This window comes from Sciurus vulgaris (genome assembly GCF_902686455.1).
Source record: "Sciurus vulgaris genome assembly, chromosome: 15".
Taxonomy (NCBI): domain Eukaryota; kingdom Metazoa; phylum Chordata; class Mammalia; order Rodentia; family Sciuridae; genus Sciurus; species Sciurus vulgaris.
The window spans coordinates 84,343,261-84,356,140 of record NC_136476.1 but is presented as its reverse complement, the minus strand read 5'-3'; positions in this window follow the sequence as shown (position 1 = coordinate 84,356,140).

The following is a 12,880-nucleotide window of genomic DNA, read 5'->3' as shown; positions in this document are numbered from 1 at the left end:
CTCTGTCTCTTGTGACTTTTCTTCTCTGGACTTGAGCTCCCCACTCTCTTACTGCAGACCAGCTTCTCCATATAGCTTCAGAAAGCAGTCTATCTGGCCTCCCACCTTACAGCTTTGCAACCCTAAAGAGACTGTCTTCTTCCCCTATTGCTAACTCAGAAAACCCCAGGAAAAGACTGTGAAGTCACAAACCTGGGTCCTACCCCGAACCTATGACCAGGATGAGGGGCAGTTGGTACACCCTACTGGAAGCTTATGGGCAGACAATGGTGATCTCAGAAAAGAATGGTACCAGGTGACAGATCAGGGATGTCCTCCAAAAGCTGCAAGCCAAGGACTTGGGGAGCCAGAGGGCTGCCTCGGTGCTGAGTGGTGCCGCGCACCGGCAGCTCTGGGGAAGGAAGCGTCTCCCTGCTCCTCGCCTGGATAATGAGGCTCAGCGCCATCTGGTGCCTCCCGGGTTTGCCACTCAGGAATCACCAGGGGAGGGCGGTGCAGCCCCCAGGGCAGGGGACTAGGTTTTCCCAGCAGGCTCTTGGCAGGGAGCTCAGCAGGAGCCACCCTCAGGGGACTTAGAGCAGGGACATCCACTAAGAGGACAAAATGGAAGAACCTGGCTGGGACCTCATATGTGGCTCCTCCAGGGGCTCCCAGACGGACCTTAGATAGGCTGAGGAGAAGCCAAGTGCCAGTCACCAGGGCGGAGGGAAAGGGCCATACAAGCCAAGCGTCACCTTCACACCCCCAGGTGGTTGGGACCTGGGGCCTCTGAGGTCCGGTAACACCATCTATTTACAGTTCAGATGTAAAAGGCTCCAGAAAGTTGAAACCATTCCTAGGTGGTGTGATTAGAGATGACTTGTAACACTCATACATTTCTGTTTTCCAAATTTTCTACAATAAGCCCGCATCACTTTTATATTAGAAGAAAAAATGAACCCGTGACATGACGGGCTATTGTCAACCTACAGCGTGCTGCGGAGCAGAGGAGGAAACGCAGGAACACAACCCCGCACCCACAGCATGCACGACTGGAAGTCCCACTGGCGGGCATCGCTCCCAGGTCGCTGTTGTTTGTTGTGGGTGCTGGGCCTTGAGCACGCCAGGCAGGGGCTCGGAGCCATGCCCCCAGCCCTGCACCCTGTTCCGGTGAAAAGGAGTGGCAGGCAAACACAGGTTGGATCGAGGGGTGGCCGAGTGGTGGGGGGTTCGCCCAGCACGCTTGCGGCCCTGGTTGATCCAGCATCATTCAAACGCACGCACACACAAAGTAACAACAGAAACCACCGGCTCATGTCCAGGGCTGTTGCAGGGCTTTCTGGAGGGAGCCTGTTCATCCTTATGGCTCGCCCCGTCCCAGCTCCCCCAGTCGAACCCATCAATCATCGCGGGACAGTTTGCTGAGAGCTTCTAGATGTCCTGGCAAGGTGGTGCATAAGAGGCAAATGTGCCTGGGAACTCTTTCCAGCAACTTGGGCAGAAGCTAAAAAGGAAAAGGCAAATCTCCGTAGGAAGAGCTGGGAACCAGGCATCCAGAAACCAAGGCAGGTCCTGGCTTAGCTGAAGACTCACCTAGTGACCTGAGATAAGTCACCCCACGTTCTCTCCTCTGTAAAGTGGGTGAGAGGAGAGGTAAGGCTCTGAACCAGCTTGGATGCTTTGAAAGTCAGAAAAGCAACCATTGCTTCCAGCATTCTAATGACCTGAGCCTTTTCGTCCAGGCAGATTAGGTACAGGTTGAATGTCAGATTCCACAGCTACCTACAGGCAGGCACATCAGCCTGTCACTCGCGCAGTCAATAAGCATTCATTCATTCATTCATTCATTCAGAGATGCCTCAGGTTCCTAAACCCGTCCAACAGCGTGCTAGGCTGGAGGATGCAGACACAGGACTCACACCTCATGGAGTTTCCACTCTAGTGAGGGAGGCAGACAGTGAACAACGGCACAGTGGCCCTCACCTGGGATCCCAGTGACTTAGGAGGCTGAGGCAGCAGGACCACAAGTTCAAGGCCAGATGGGGCAACGCAGTGAGATCCTCTTTCAAATTTCAACAAACAAAAGAAAATTAAAAAGTAAATGTTAAAAGGGCTGAGGATGCAGTTCAATGATAGAGTACTTGCCTAGTATGTTTGTAGCCCTGAATTTGATCCCTAGTACCAAAAAAAAAAACAAAAAAAAACAAAAAACAAAAACAAAAACACCGAACCAAGGAACAATTAGAAAATTGTTACAGGACAATAAAATCAGGGCTAGGGAGGGGGTGGGACAACTTTGGAAGCTGACATTTGAGCTGAGACCTACATGAGTCAGTATGGAACAGGCTATGCTGCAGTAACAAATTAATCCCCATCCTCAGAGATTCAATTCAACAATGAATTCTTTTTGCAGTGCTGGGGATTGAACCTAGGACCTTGTATGTGCTCGGCAAGTGCTCTACCACAGAGCTAATCCCCCAAAGATTTATTCCTTGACCATGGGAAGTCCATGCTCTGGTCTTCCATGCAGTGACTCAGCAGTTCTGGCTGCTCCTATCTCAACACCACCACCATGGCAGAGAAGGAGAGCTAGAGTCCTGCAAGGGGTCTTTATGGCCTCAGTCTGAAAATGATTCTCCTCACTTAACACTCCCCGCTCATTGGCCAGATTCAGCCTCACACCCCCGCCTGGCTGCAGGGGACTGGGAGGAGGGCGGAAGCGCATGTCAATGAGCACTAGAAACCTATCTCTGTCACACCTGCAGAACAAACAGCAACAAAAGCACATTCTAGCCAGAGGGAACAGAAAGGGCAAAGAGGAGCTGACTTGGTAGGTGCGGAGCTGGTGGAGTCTGGGCATGGGGAAGTGGCAGGGAGGGGTGCAGCCGCCCTGTGACCACCGAGGCGTTCCATTCCCCTGCATCCTAAGCACAGCGCGTGGCTTTCATCTGAGGCACTGGACAGACAGGGATGTGTGTGCCAGCTTTCCCCAGGCCCAGAGCGAGGGGCTGCAGGACTGATGTTTATGAGACTCAGTCACCTGGGTGACTCAGTGATAGCCTGGGAAGGGACCTGAGCAGCGCAGCACCCAACAGGCTCTCAAGAGATGGCGGCAGCTTCTTCCTTCCTTTCCCAGGTTGGGGGAGGGAGGTGCCGAGGGGCAGGGTGGGGACAAGGCAGCTGCCCTGACCAGTTTTCCTGGTTGTGCCTGGCAGGCTGAGGCTCCAGAGCAAGCAGAGGGATGTCACTTTTCCCAATGGGCTAAGCCCCATGGACATCCTCTCCAAGGGACCCTCAGCCAAGCGGAAGAAGGAAGGTCCCAGGCCAGGCCAGGGTCCCTGTGCATGGTGCGCCTCTCTCAGAGTGGTTAACCAGCAGGTGAGTGGCCGGGGACGGGCAGGCACAAGCACCCGAAGGCTTCCCAGGCCTCCCCTTACCCGGGGAGCCTGTCCAAAGCCCGGATGGTGGCTCCGAGCTCAGTCTCCCAGCCATGCCCACCTGAGGGTGAACCCGGCTCTGCTACTTTCTTGGTGACTGACTGCAGCTCTTACGTTCGCCCAGTACTAGGGAGGGAACCCAGAGGTGCGCCACCACCGAGCTGCCCCACCTCCGTCGTCAGTTTTCTTTTGAGCCAGGGTCTCATTAAGTTGCAGGTTGGCCTTGAACTTGCCATCCTCCTGCCTCAGTCTCCCGGCTAGTTGGGATTACAGGTGTGCGCCATGGCAACCGGCTCCTGACAACAGGCTCTACAGAATAAGGATGGGCCTGAGAGCGCTGCCTGTGCAGCGAGGCAAGCCTGCAGTGAACGCCCGGCAGGCGGGAGCTGTGAGGACGGCTGCAAGGTCAAGGCCAGTGGGCAGCTTGCCGAGACCCTGTCGCAAAATAAAAACTTAAAAAGAGGCTGGTACGGTGCCCTTGGGTTCAATCCTCAATTATTTATTTTAAAACAATCATAAGCTGGGTGTGTGGTACACACTTGTAATCCCAGCGACCCAGGAGACTGAGGCAGGGGGACTGCAAGTTCCAGGACAGTCTCTGCGACCTAGCGAGACCCTGTCTCAAAATAAAAAATAAAAGGGGCTGGCGATGTAGCTCAGTGGTAGAGTGGCCCTGGGTTCAAAACCCAGGACCAAGAAAATTTAAAAATCAATCAATAAAAAGGTTAGTCCCCAGCAAAGTGTCCGGGTTATCTTTAGGGCCCGGCTATGCCGGAGAGTCAGCCTTTCCTCAGGACCTGCTCGACAGTTTCATTAGGATATATGCTCAGTGGGCGAAGGAATGAATAAGTGGGTGAATGAGTAATGGATGGTGGTCCTGAGCCTAGTCCCACCCCGCACGCTCCCCTCCCTCTCCAGCTCCCAGGCCCCGGGGCCCATTACACACACCCCTCCTTTGACACCCACATCAACCAGCCTGGGGAGAACTGGAAAGACTGGGGAATAAAGCTTTCCTTTGTTGGAGGAAAAATCTAGGCCTAAGATAAAGCCCATGGCCTGAGGCCAGAAGAGAGCCACGTGGGGAGGGGCGGGGAAGCACAGCCATTGCGATGTCACGGACAACACCAAGACGCTTTAAGTCAAGAAGAGAGCCTAGGCGACTGGAAGCCCAGGCCTGCATCCTGTGCTCTGCAGGCCCCTGTGGGTCAGGCCTCAGAAACTCGACTGAAGCGTCTGCCCCGGGATTTGGTCATTGGCTGGAAGCTGGGAGGTCCCTAGGGTTTCAGCTTGGGCGCAGCACACGCTGCCACAGGGCTGGCACTTCCCTTCCCTCCCTGGCCTCTTCCTAGGTTCTCTGTGGTACGCATAAGACTGGGCAGGACCAGTGCAGTCACACAAGGCTCCGTGCGTAGGGTTTAACGCTCCGCGGTAGCCCTGGTGAAATCCACCATCGTTTCACATCTGAGTTTGTTTTCTACATGAAGTCTGGGACGTCGGGGGCATGAGCCAGGGGCTTTGAGCTTCAGCCCCCTTCAGACCTGTCCCCTCTCACTTCCCACCTCCCTGGGACAGGACCTTGCCCTGAGTATCCTGGCCCACTTGCCTCCCCTCCCAGCCTTGGAGGGTTGGGCTCAAGCAAATGTGCCCAGCAGCTTGCAGGGTATGGTGGCAGCTGTCACTGCCCTGGGTTGGTCACACCTCTGCTCACCTGGCAGCCAACCAGAGACAGTGTCTAGATGTTGTGGGGAGCCTCTCTCCCACCCTGTCCAGGTACTGAAATCCTTGGGGGCTACTTCTCCACCAGCTAGAAGGGAGGCCTAAGAGAAGGGGACAATGCCAGGCTCAGGACATTAGCCTGGGGATTGGTGGGAGGTGAGCCAGCAGGTGTCACCCCGGGGAATGGGGCATGTCCTCGGGCAGGCATAGCAGGGGTGCAAGGCACTGGCAGGGTGCACACCCCCTTGGTGGCACCCTTCTTGGTGGTGGGGAAAAGAGTCCTCCCCTCCTGCCTGCAGCCACCTGCCTGGGCCACCTGCCTGAGCCTGGCTTCCGGTGCACTCAAGGTACCTTCCAAGACAAGCTGGGAAATACAAATTGTGTCATTTTGATGATTCTGCACATGAATTTATATACATTTTTATATATATGTTACCAAAAAGTTTATTGCACAAAATTTAAGGAATTCCCCAGCACACTTATATTCATAAAAAACCAACATGTTTTTAGTTATAATCTGTTACACACCATGACGCCTTTCCCAAGAAGCAGTCCCAACCTAATGACTCCTTTTGTCTGCGCAAGAATTTAATGCTAATATTCATATTTAAACTAAATTGCACAATTTAAAAATGAGTGGCAAAATTCATACTAGTAATGTATTTTACTTATTATTTATTTAGGTACCTGGGCTTGAACCCAGAGGGGCTCAGCCACTGAGCCACATTCGTGAAGTTGCGTAGGGCCTCTCTAAGTTGCTGAGGCAGGCTGTGAACTTCGATCCTCCTACCTCGCCTCCCCGGGCACTTGGATTACAGGCGTGTGCCACCGTGCCCGGCCTCATGCTAGTAATTTAACATTTTATTTTTCCTTACTTTGAACGACATAAAAATAAAATGTAGAACACAAGGACAAGTTGAGAGAGAGGCCATGGAAGTGTCATTCTTCCTGATTTCTTAGCAAAAGGCCCAGAAATTTCATTTTCCACTGAGACCCATGGATTATGTACCGGGCCCTGCTAGGGCAATGCCCAGGATAACATCACCCCAGCTCAGCGACCCTGGCAGAGGGGCCGCTTCCCAACAGCTTCAACAGGAAGTGCCAGGGCTAGCACTCATTGGCACAACCTGGGTCACATGCCCACCCCCGAACCAATCACAATAGTGGGTAGGGAGATGGAGCCCTCTGACTGGCCAGGTCTGGGCACGTGACCATCCCTAAGACTAGGGTGCCTGGTCAGCTCCTCCTCCCCTCCCTCTAAAGGGCTCTCTCGGGAGGGATTCTGTGCCCAGAGGGGAGGGCGCAGCACTGTCACAAACCCCACGGTGCTCCCTCCGCGCACTTAGTACTTAGTTTAAAACGCAAAAAAAAAAGAAAAAGAAAAAAGAAAAAAAGCCCAGCTGGGCAGGAGAGAGCTATGAAGTTCCACTCTGCCGCTCTCACATGTCCCCAGTCTCCTTTCCAGGTCCCCCCCCTTCCTTTATGCGCTGGGAAGACCCAGGGCTGGGGCATGACCTGCCACCTTCAGGCCCCTCAGCCCACTGACAGCGCTCTCCAGCCAGGGCGCCTGTGCCCAGCGCGATCCTGGGTCCCAGGCTCTTGGGTCAGTGGCCCTCAGAGCTCATCCGAGCCTAAACCCAGAGCCACCACCTGCGCCTCCCCGCTGCGGCGTCCCACAGTCCTGCAAGCTGTCCGGCCCCCAAAGACTCCTCGCAAACCCCTGGGCCACTCTCCTTCAGAAGTCACCACCCGCCCCCTATTTCAGGGCTGCTCTCCCTGGGCCGCACCCACCTAGCCTGCCTGGACCAGTGCCGGCCCTCCTCCTGTCCCTCCTTCTTGCCGGTCGCTGGCGTTTGAAAATGTTCAGCGGGACGGTGGCCCCATCCCACTCCACGCTTCCCAGTGAGCCCTCCCAGCCCTCCCCTCCCAGCCTTGGACGGGGCCTGGCACAAGCAGAGAGGGTTGGGCTCAAGCAAATGTGCCCAGCAGCTTGCAGGGTATGGTGGCAGCTGTCACTGCCTGGGTTGGCCACACCAGCAGCACCGCCTCTCCCGGCCTCCCTCCTCGGCCTCTCACATCCCCCAATGCAGCAAAGCTGTTCCCACCTCAAGGCCTCCACACTCTGCTGGAAAATTTCTCTCAGTCCTTTTCATAGTTAGCTTGGGGCCGCTCAGGTGTCTGTTCACATGTCACCTGAGTACCCTGTCTAAGCCACACCCCTCTGTCACACTTGTCTTTTTTCCACAATCGTTCCCACTGCTGGTGCTTTGGTGTGCATCGTTCCTTCCTCCCTCTTCCTCCCCAGCAAACCCCATAGTTCCCAGCTGTCCTGGCACGTGGAGAGCACAAGGCATGCACACAGTAGGTGCTTCACAAACTTCTGTTGGTCGAAGGGGCCTGTTCCCTGTACATCGGGAGGATGGCTGTGAATGAGCCCTGGCCCAAACCAAATGAAGCTGCAGAGGGAGACAGGAGGCCAGCAAAGGGGGCCCGATTTCCTGGGAGAGCCATGCGTGCCAGGCGAGCCCTGGACTCTTCCTGCTGTGGCAGGTACCCACCTCCAGGTGGCTGACGCAGGGCGCAACTCCACCTGGGCTCTCCCTTTGCTGGTCTGCCTTCCTGCCCTTGGGAATGCTCTGCAGTTCAGCCCGCCCGTGGCCGTGGCCATGCGGTTTGCCCGTCTCCATCGAGGGTGCCGCTGTGCTCGGGAGGCAATTGCAGGACCACGGGGGCTCAGAGCTGTGGACCTAGGGCTTTGTCCTGCACCAGGGCCCTTCAGGGGAGCTCCCCCAGCACAGCAGGGAGAGGGACAACTTGGCACCCAGAGTAACAAGCCACTAGGTAGTAACATCTCAGGAGGCTCTCCCACAGCAACTCGGAGAAGGCAGAGGGCACGCCTGCTCAGCCTGGGCCTCGGCCAGCCTCAGCTGAAGCAATAGCAGATGCAAAGGCCCTGGGACAGCAACAAATTTGGCATCTTGGAGGACCATAGGGAGAGCAGTGTGACGGAGGCACAGGGAGTGGAGGGAGTAGCAGGGGCTCTGGGGCCAGGTCATGTAGCAGGTCTTCTGTATTCAGTGGGCACTACTTGAGCCATCTGATGGGATCCATCTTTGGTGGCTCAGGGCAGAGCCTGGGTGTGGAGGGCAGAGTAGAGTCAGGGGACCAGCAAGGAGAATGCTGCAGCCAGTGAACCACTGACAGCTGACAGCAGCCGGGATGGAGCTGGCCGCGGCTCAGCACATTTAAGGGAGAAGTGGACCCACCTGGTATAACCCAGGAAGGACACCCAGTAGGACCTACCCATGGGTGTAAAAGGAAAAGAATTAAGGGCAGTGCCAGGCCTGGGGCCTAATGGCTGTCCACTGAGATGGGCTCCTGGGTCCAGGAGCCCAGTTGGCTATAATCATCCCCACCACCTCAGAGAAGTCTTCCTCCTGCCCACCGAGAAGGGCCATGTCATGATGGCCCTTAGGACCTGCCTGGTGTCAGACAAACCAGGACAGGTGGAAGGCCCTGGACAGCCACTAAGATCCCCAAATTCCACCTTCATCATTCCTCAACAGGGCATGACGCCACTCTCCAGCTTGCCGTGGGGACTCCACCAGGGGGCAAGGAAGCACGGCCGCAGGCAGCAGGCTGAGACGTGTGCGTCAGCCAGGATGGAGCCTCTTCACCGTCTGTGGAACTGTGCCTGCCATCTGGACAGAAGCTGGGCTGGGTGCCTCAGCCAGTGCCAGGCTCTGAGCAGAGAAGAGGGGCCATCAGCCACAGAGGCACAGGCTTCAGTGGGGAAGAGACCCAGCGACCCCTGACTAAACTGGGCCTCGGTTTCCTCCTCTGTGAAATGGGGCGCTATCGGTCATGGACAGGATGAGGCGAGACAGGCTGTCAGACACTCAGCTCCTGGCCCAGCATGCGGGTGGGACTCAGGCCACCAACTCCAAGGACTCTGCAGAAACTCTCAGGGGCCAGGAGAGCCATGGCCAATGAGGACATGCTGGCCAGGCACTGGCACTGAGTGGGTAGGAGGCACTGCTGAAAGAGCTGGCTGAGCCAGGAGGAGCACCCAGGCCAGCGTGGCACAGGACAGATAGCAGGCTGTTCTTGGCTCTGGCTGCCCTGTGGACCTCAGAGCCCCACAGGTCTTTGTGGCCGACGGCTCTGGTCCTGCTGCATAGGTGCCTCCCACCCTGTCCTGCGGTGTCCACAGCTCCTGCGCACTTGTGTGGCCCCTGGCGGAAGGCCAGTCCGTCTCCCCCTTCACCCCAGTGCCTCCTCAGGCGTCACACAGGGCCCAGCACAGCACATACCCAGTGACGGCACATGGGACCAGCGTGTGGCTCTACAGGGCTGTGGTCCGATGGTGGCTCAGGTTTGATCAGCATCTGTCAAGGAAGTGCTCACCCCTCCACAGGCCACCACATGCCCACCTCCTGGGCCTGCAGAGTTTAAGTGAGAGTGTGCTGGCAAGGTCCTTGTACAACCACCCCATAAGGCCATGTTCACTCGCCCCATGTACCATGCAGACGCCGAGGGTCAAAGGGGTTGTGATGGGTCACGGTCACACAGCAGGAAGTCCAAGAGCCAACTCCTGAGCCCGGACATGCGCTGACCACCCTGAGCAGGCTAGGAACCTGCTCTGGAAGGGCTGGTGGATCCCATAAGCCCGGGCAGCCAAGTCAGCCAGAATGTCCCCAGGCAGAGGTCTGGGCAGCCAGTTCACCTGCAGTCCCGCTGAGCTGGCCTCGGGCACCCGAGAGCGCAGTCTGTGCTCTTCCCGTGTCCCTCTGAAAAGCTCCAGCCTAGTCTCAAGCAAATAAGAGTTAGGGGCTTGTCCACACGGACTCTCTGAAAATGTCCAGCTAGAGAGGCAGCTGCCGAGGAGAGAGCCCGGAGGCCGGAGGGGGCTCCAGAGGCACTGCGGATTCTGCCTCGTGTCCTGCTTTTAGATGGTCATCCCCACGTGCAGAGAAGTGACCCGAGTTCAGAGGGGGAGAAACCCATGCCCTTGGTCACACAGGTCTGTCTGATTCCTGGGTATTGTCCCAGGTGTCCCTGGTGCAGGAAAAGATGGTGGACGAAGCTGGACTGCCGAGGGTGCTGCCCTTTTGCTGGGGCTCAGGGAAACTCCCCAGCAGAAACAGCAGTGAGAAAAAGGGAACCATCATGCTGGACCTACAACCACCGCCACCCCCAATCCAGCCAGGCAGAGAAAAAGCACCTCGACTTGGGGACAGTTCTGCATTCAACCCGCGCCGCCAGTCCAGGGAGGCTGCCCTCCCCTCAGCCCCACCATCTTTCGTGGGGAGTCCCTGACTCCGTCGAGGTCCTTCTCAGATGCGTCCCAGGCACTCCCTGGAGATGGCAGAAGATGGACAGGAGAGGGCCCTGCACCCCAGGGAGCAGTGGGACAGGTCGAGAGCAGAGGCGGGCGGAACCTGCTTTTCATGAGTGACCATTTGCCCAGGCGGGAGCCCCACACAGAGGGGCTGCGTCTGCAGAGCAGGAACCCCCACCTCCAGACTCGACAGGTGCCCGCCTCTTCCCGTCCCCAGAAAGCACAGCCCACGTGGCCCAGAGCACTCATGGCTAGGGCCATGCTCAGAGGCCAGGTGAGGCCCCTCAGAAGGAGTGAGGCCTCGGCTGAGCCCTGAGAATGACCAGGGGTTCCCCAGTGGAGCAAAGGGTTCTGGGAACAGGGCCAAACTGTTCAGTCGCCCAGAGTCTGAGGAATGCAGAGGCCAGTGTGACTGAAACAGAGGGGCAGGGGCGGCAGGAGCCTAAGGCTGGAACACTGGCCCGTCCAGGGGGAAGATCCTGGCTCCCCCACCCCACAGGGGTGGGACTGCTGGCTCTGCCCGCTGCCATCGGTCATGCCAGCACAACTTTTCAAGCTTGGCACTCCTTGCTGAGCTCAGCATCTTCCCTTGCAGCCTTGCTCCTTTGTCTGTGTCCTCTCAAACATAGCAGGCAGGCTGGGGTCACCAAGAACAACTCCTCCTCCTCAGCACCAAATCCTACCTCCACGTCCCTCCTCCCGGCTCAGGGTCTGCAACTCCTCTTACCTGGGCCCAGGCTCCAGCCCAATCCAGCACACACCTGGCTGCCCCTGAGGTCCCCAGCTCCCCAGCCACACACATGCACAGGAGCCTGTCCCCTGGCCTTCCCCTGACACTGCTTCACACTGACTGCGTGCCTGCTGCATGTCAGTCTCTGCTGGGCTCCGGGGTCCCAGCACCAAGCAGGCCCACTCATCCCTGCCCTCCTGTGGCTCATCAAGCAGAGCAGCTTGACATGAACATGTACACCCTGCAGAGAAATAAATGCAGCTGGGTCGAGGGTCAAGGCAACGTGCAGACTGCCATGGGTGTCCACAGCGAGGCCCCAGCCTGGCCTCAGCACCCCCCCGTGAACCAACCCCACTCAACCCTGCGCCGCCCCCTGCCACCTACCCGGCACACTTCTGCCAGGACTGCTGGGCCCTCCTCCGCAGCCATCCTGAGCACAGACCTGAATCTGGCTGCCTTCCCCCAGCGTTGGTCCATGAGCTGGCAGGAGGGCCTCGTCCCCCATCTCCACCTTCCCCAGGCCTTTTACTAACACGCACCTCATGCTTGCTGGATTTGGGAAAAATGTGCCATCTGACCAGGGCCTGAGTCCTGAGCTGCCAAGCCCTCAGCGGAGCCAAGGGGCACTGCCTACAAGCCCACCTGTTCTTGGGTCTCTTTGGCCCAGGTTGGTGGGGAGAGGCACCCCACCCTCCACTCTGATCCTCAAGGGATGAGAGCAGGCAGCCATCCTTTGCCAGGGAGGGAACTCGCCCAGGTCCTGTCTTGGAGGCCCAAGCATGCCTCCCACCTGCCGTCCTCTCCACTGCCCCTGCTCCTGCCTTGCGGGAGCTGATGGCACTGCCTCACCTTCCCTTGCAAGGTGACCCTGGCACAGCTGTCCTTCCCTCAGGGAGGGTGGCACAACATGGGCCTGGTTGCCTGGGAAGGCTGCCTGGGCTTCTCAAGGACCAGCTCCTTGTCTCCCCTCTGGCCCGCCCTGCAGGGGTGACCTTGTCCTGCCCCCAGGATCCCGTCCCGCCATGCACCAGAGGAAGCAGCACGCCCTCCCCAGCCTTCCCTGCACCTCCAGTCCCACCACTCAGGCCTCTGTTCCTCCAGGAGCCTGAAGAGAGGGACAGGATATGCAGCTAAGAGCTGGCCTGGGAACCAGACTCCTCCCAGCTGGGTGGGCTCGGCAGAGGCCCTCAGGGGAGGCCCTCTGGTGACAGATCTTGGGGGTCTTGCCAAACACCAACCTGTCCAAGGCACCCCCAGCTACCCCTGGAAGAAGCCCTTAGCAGGATTCTGCCTTTCCCCTTCCTCCCACACCCCCACCCTAGTCACAGGGGTCAGGTGGCTGTATCCTCACCACGCTGCCCATCCCCTGATCTTCTTGGGCAGCCCACCCTGCCCAGCCAAGGGCAAGACTGGCACCCCAGTGCCTGCTCCCTGTCTCCCAGGGGAACAGGCATGCCCAGCACCAGCCAAACCCTCTCCCTCTGGCTCACCAGAAATGCTACCAAGCCATACAGGCCCAGAGCTTGGCCCCCGCCACACCTCCCAACACCTGAACAGTACCACTGCTCAGCCCAGCCTGGACCCTCACCTGGCCACCATCCTGTGCCCAACCACAGCTGTAGCCTCCCACATGGGACCCATGGGACTCTCCTCCCGCCTCACCATAGGCCCTTCTTA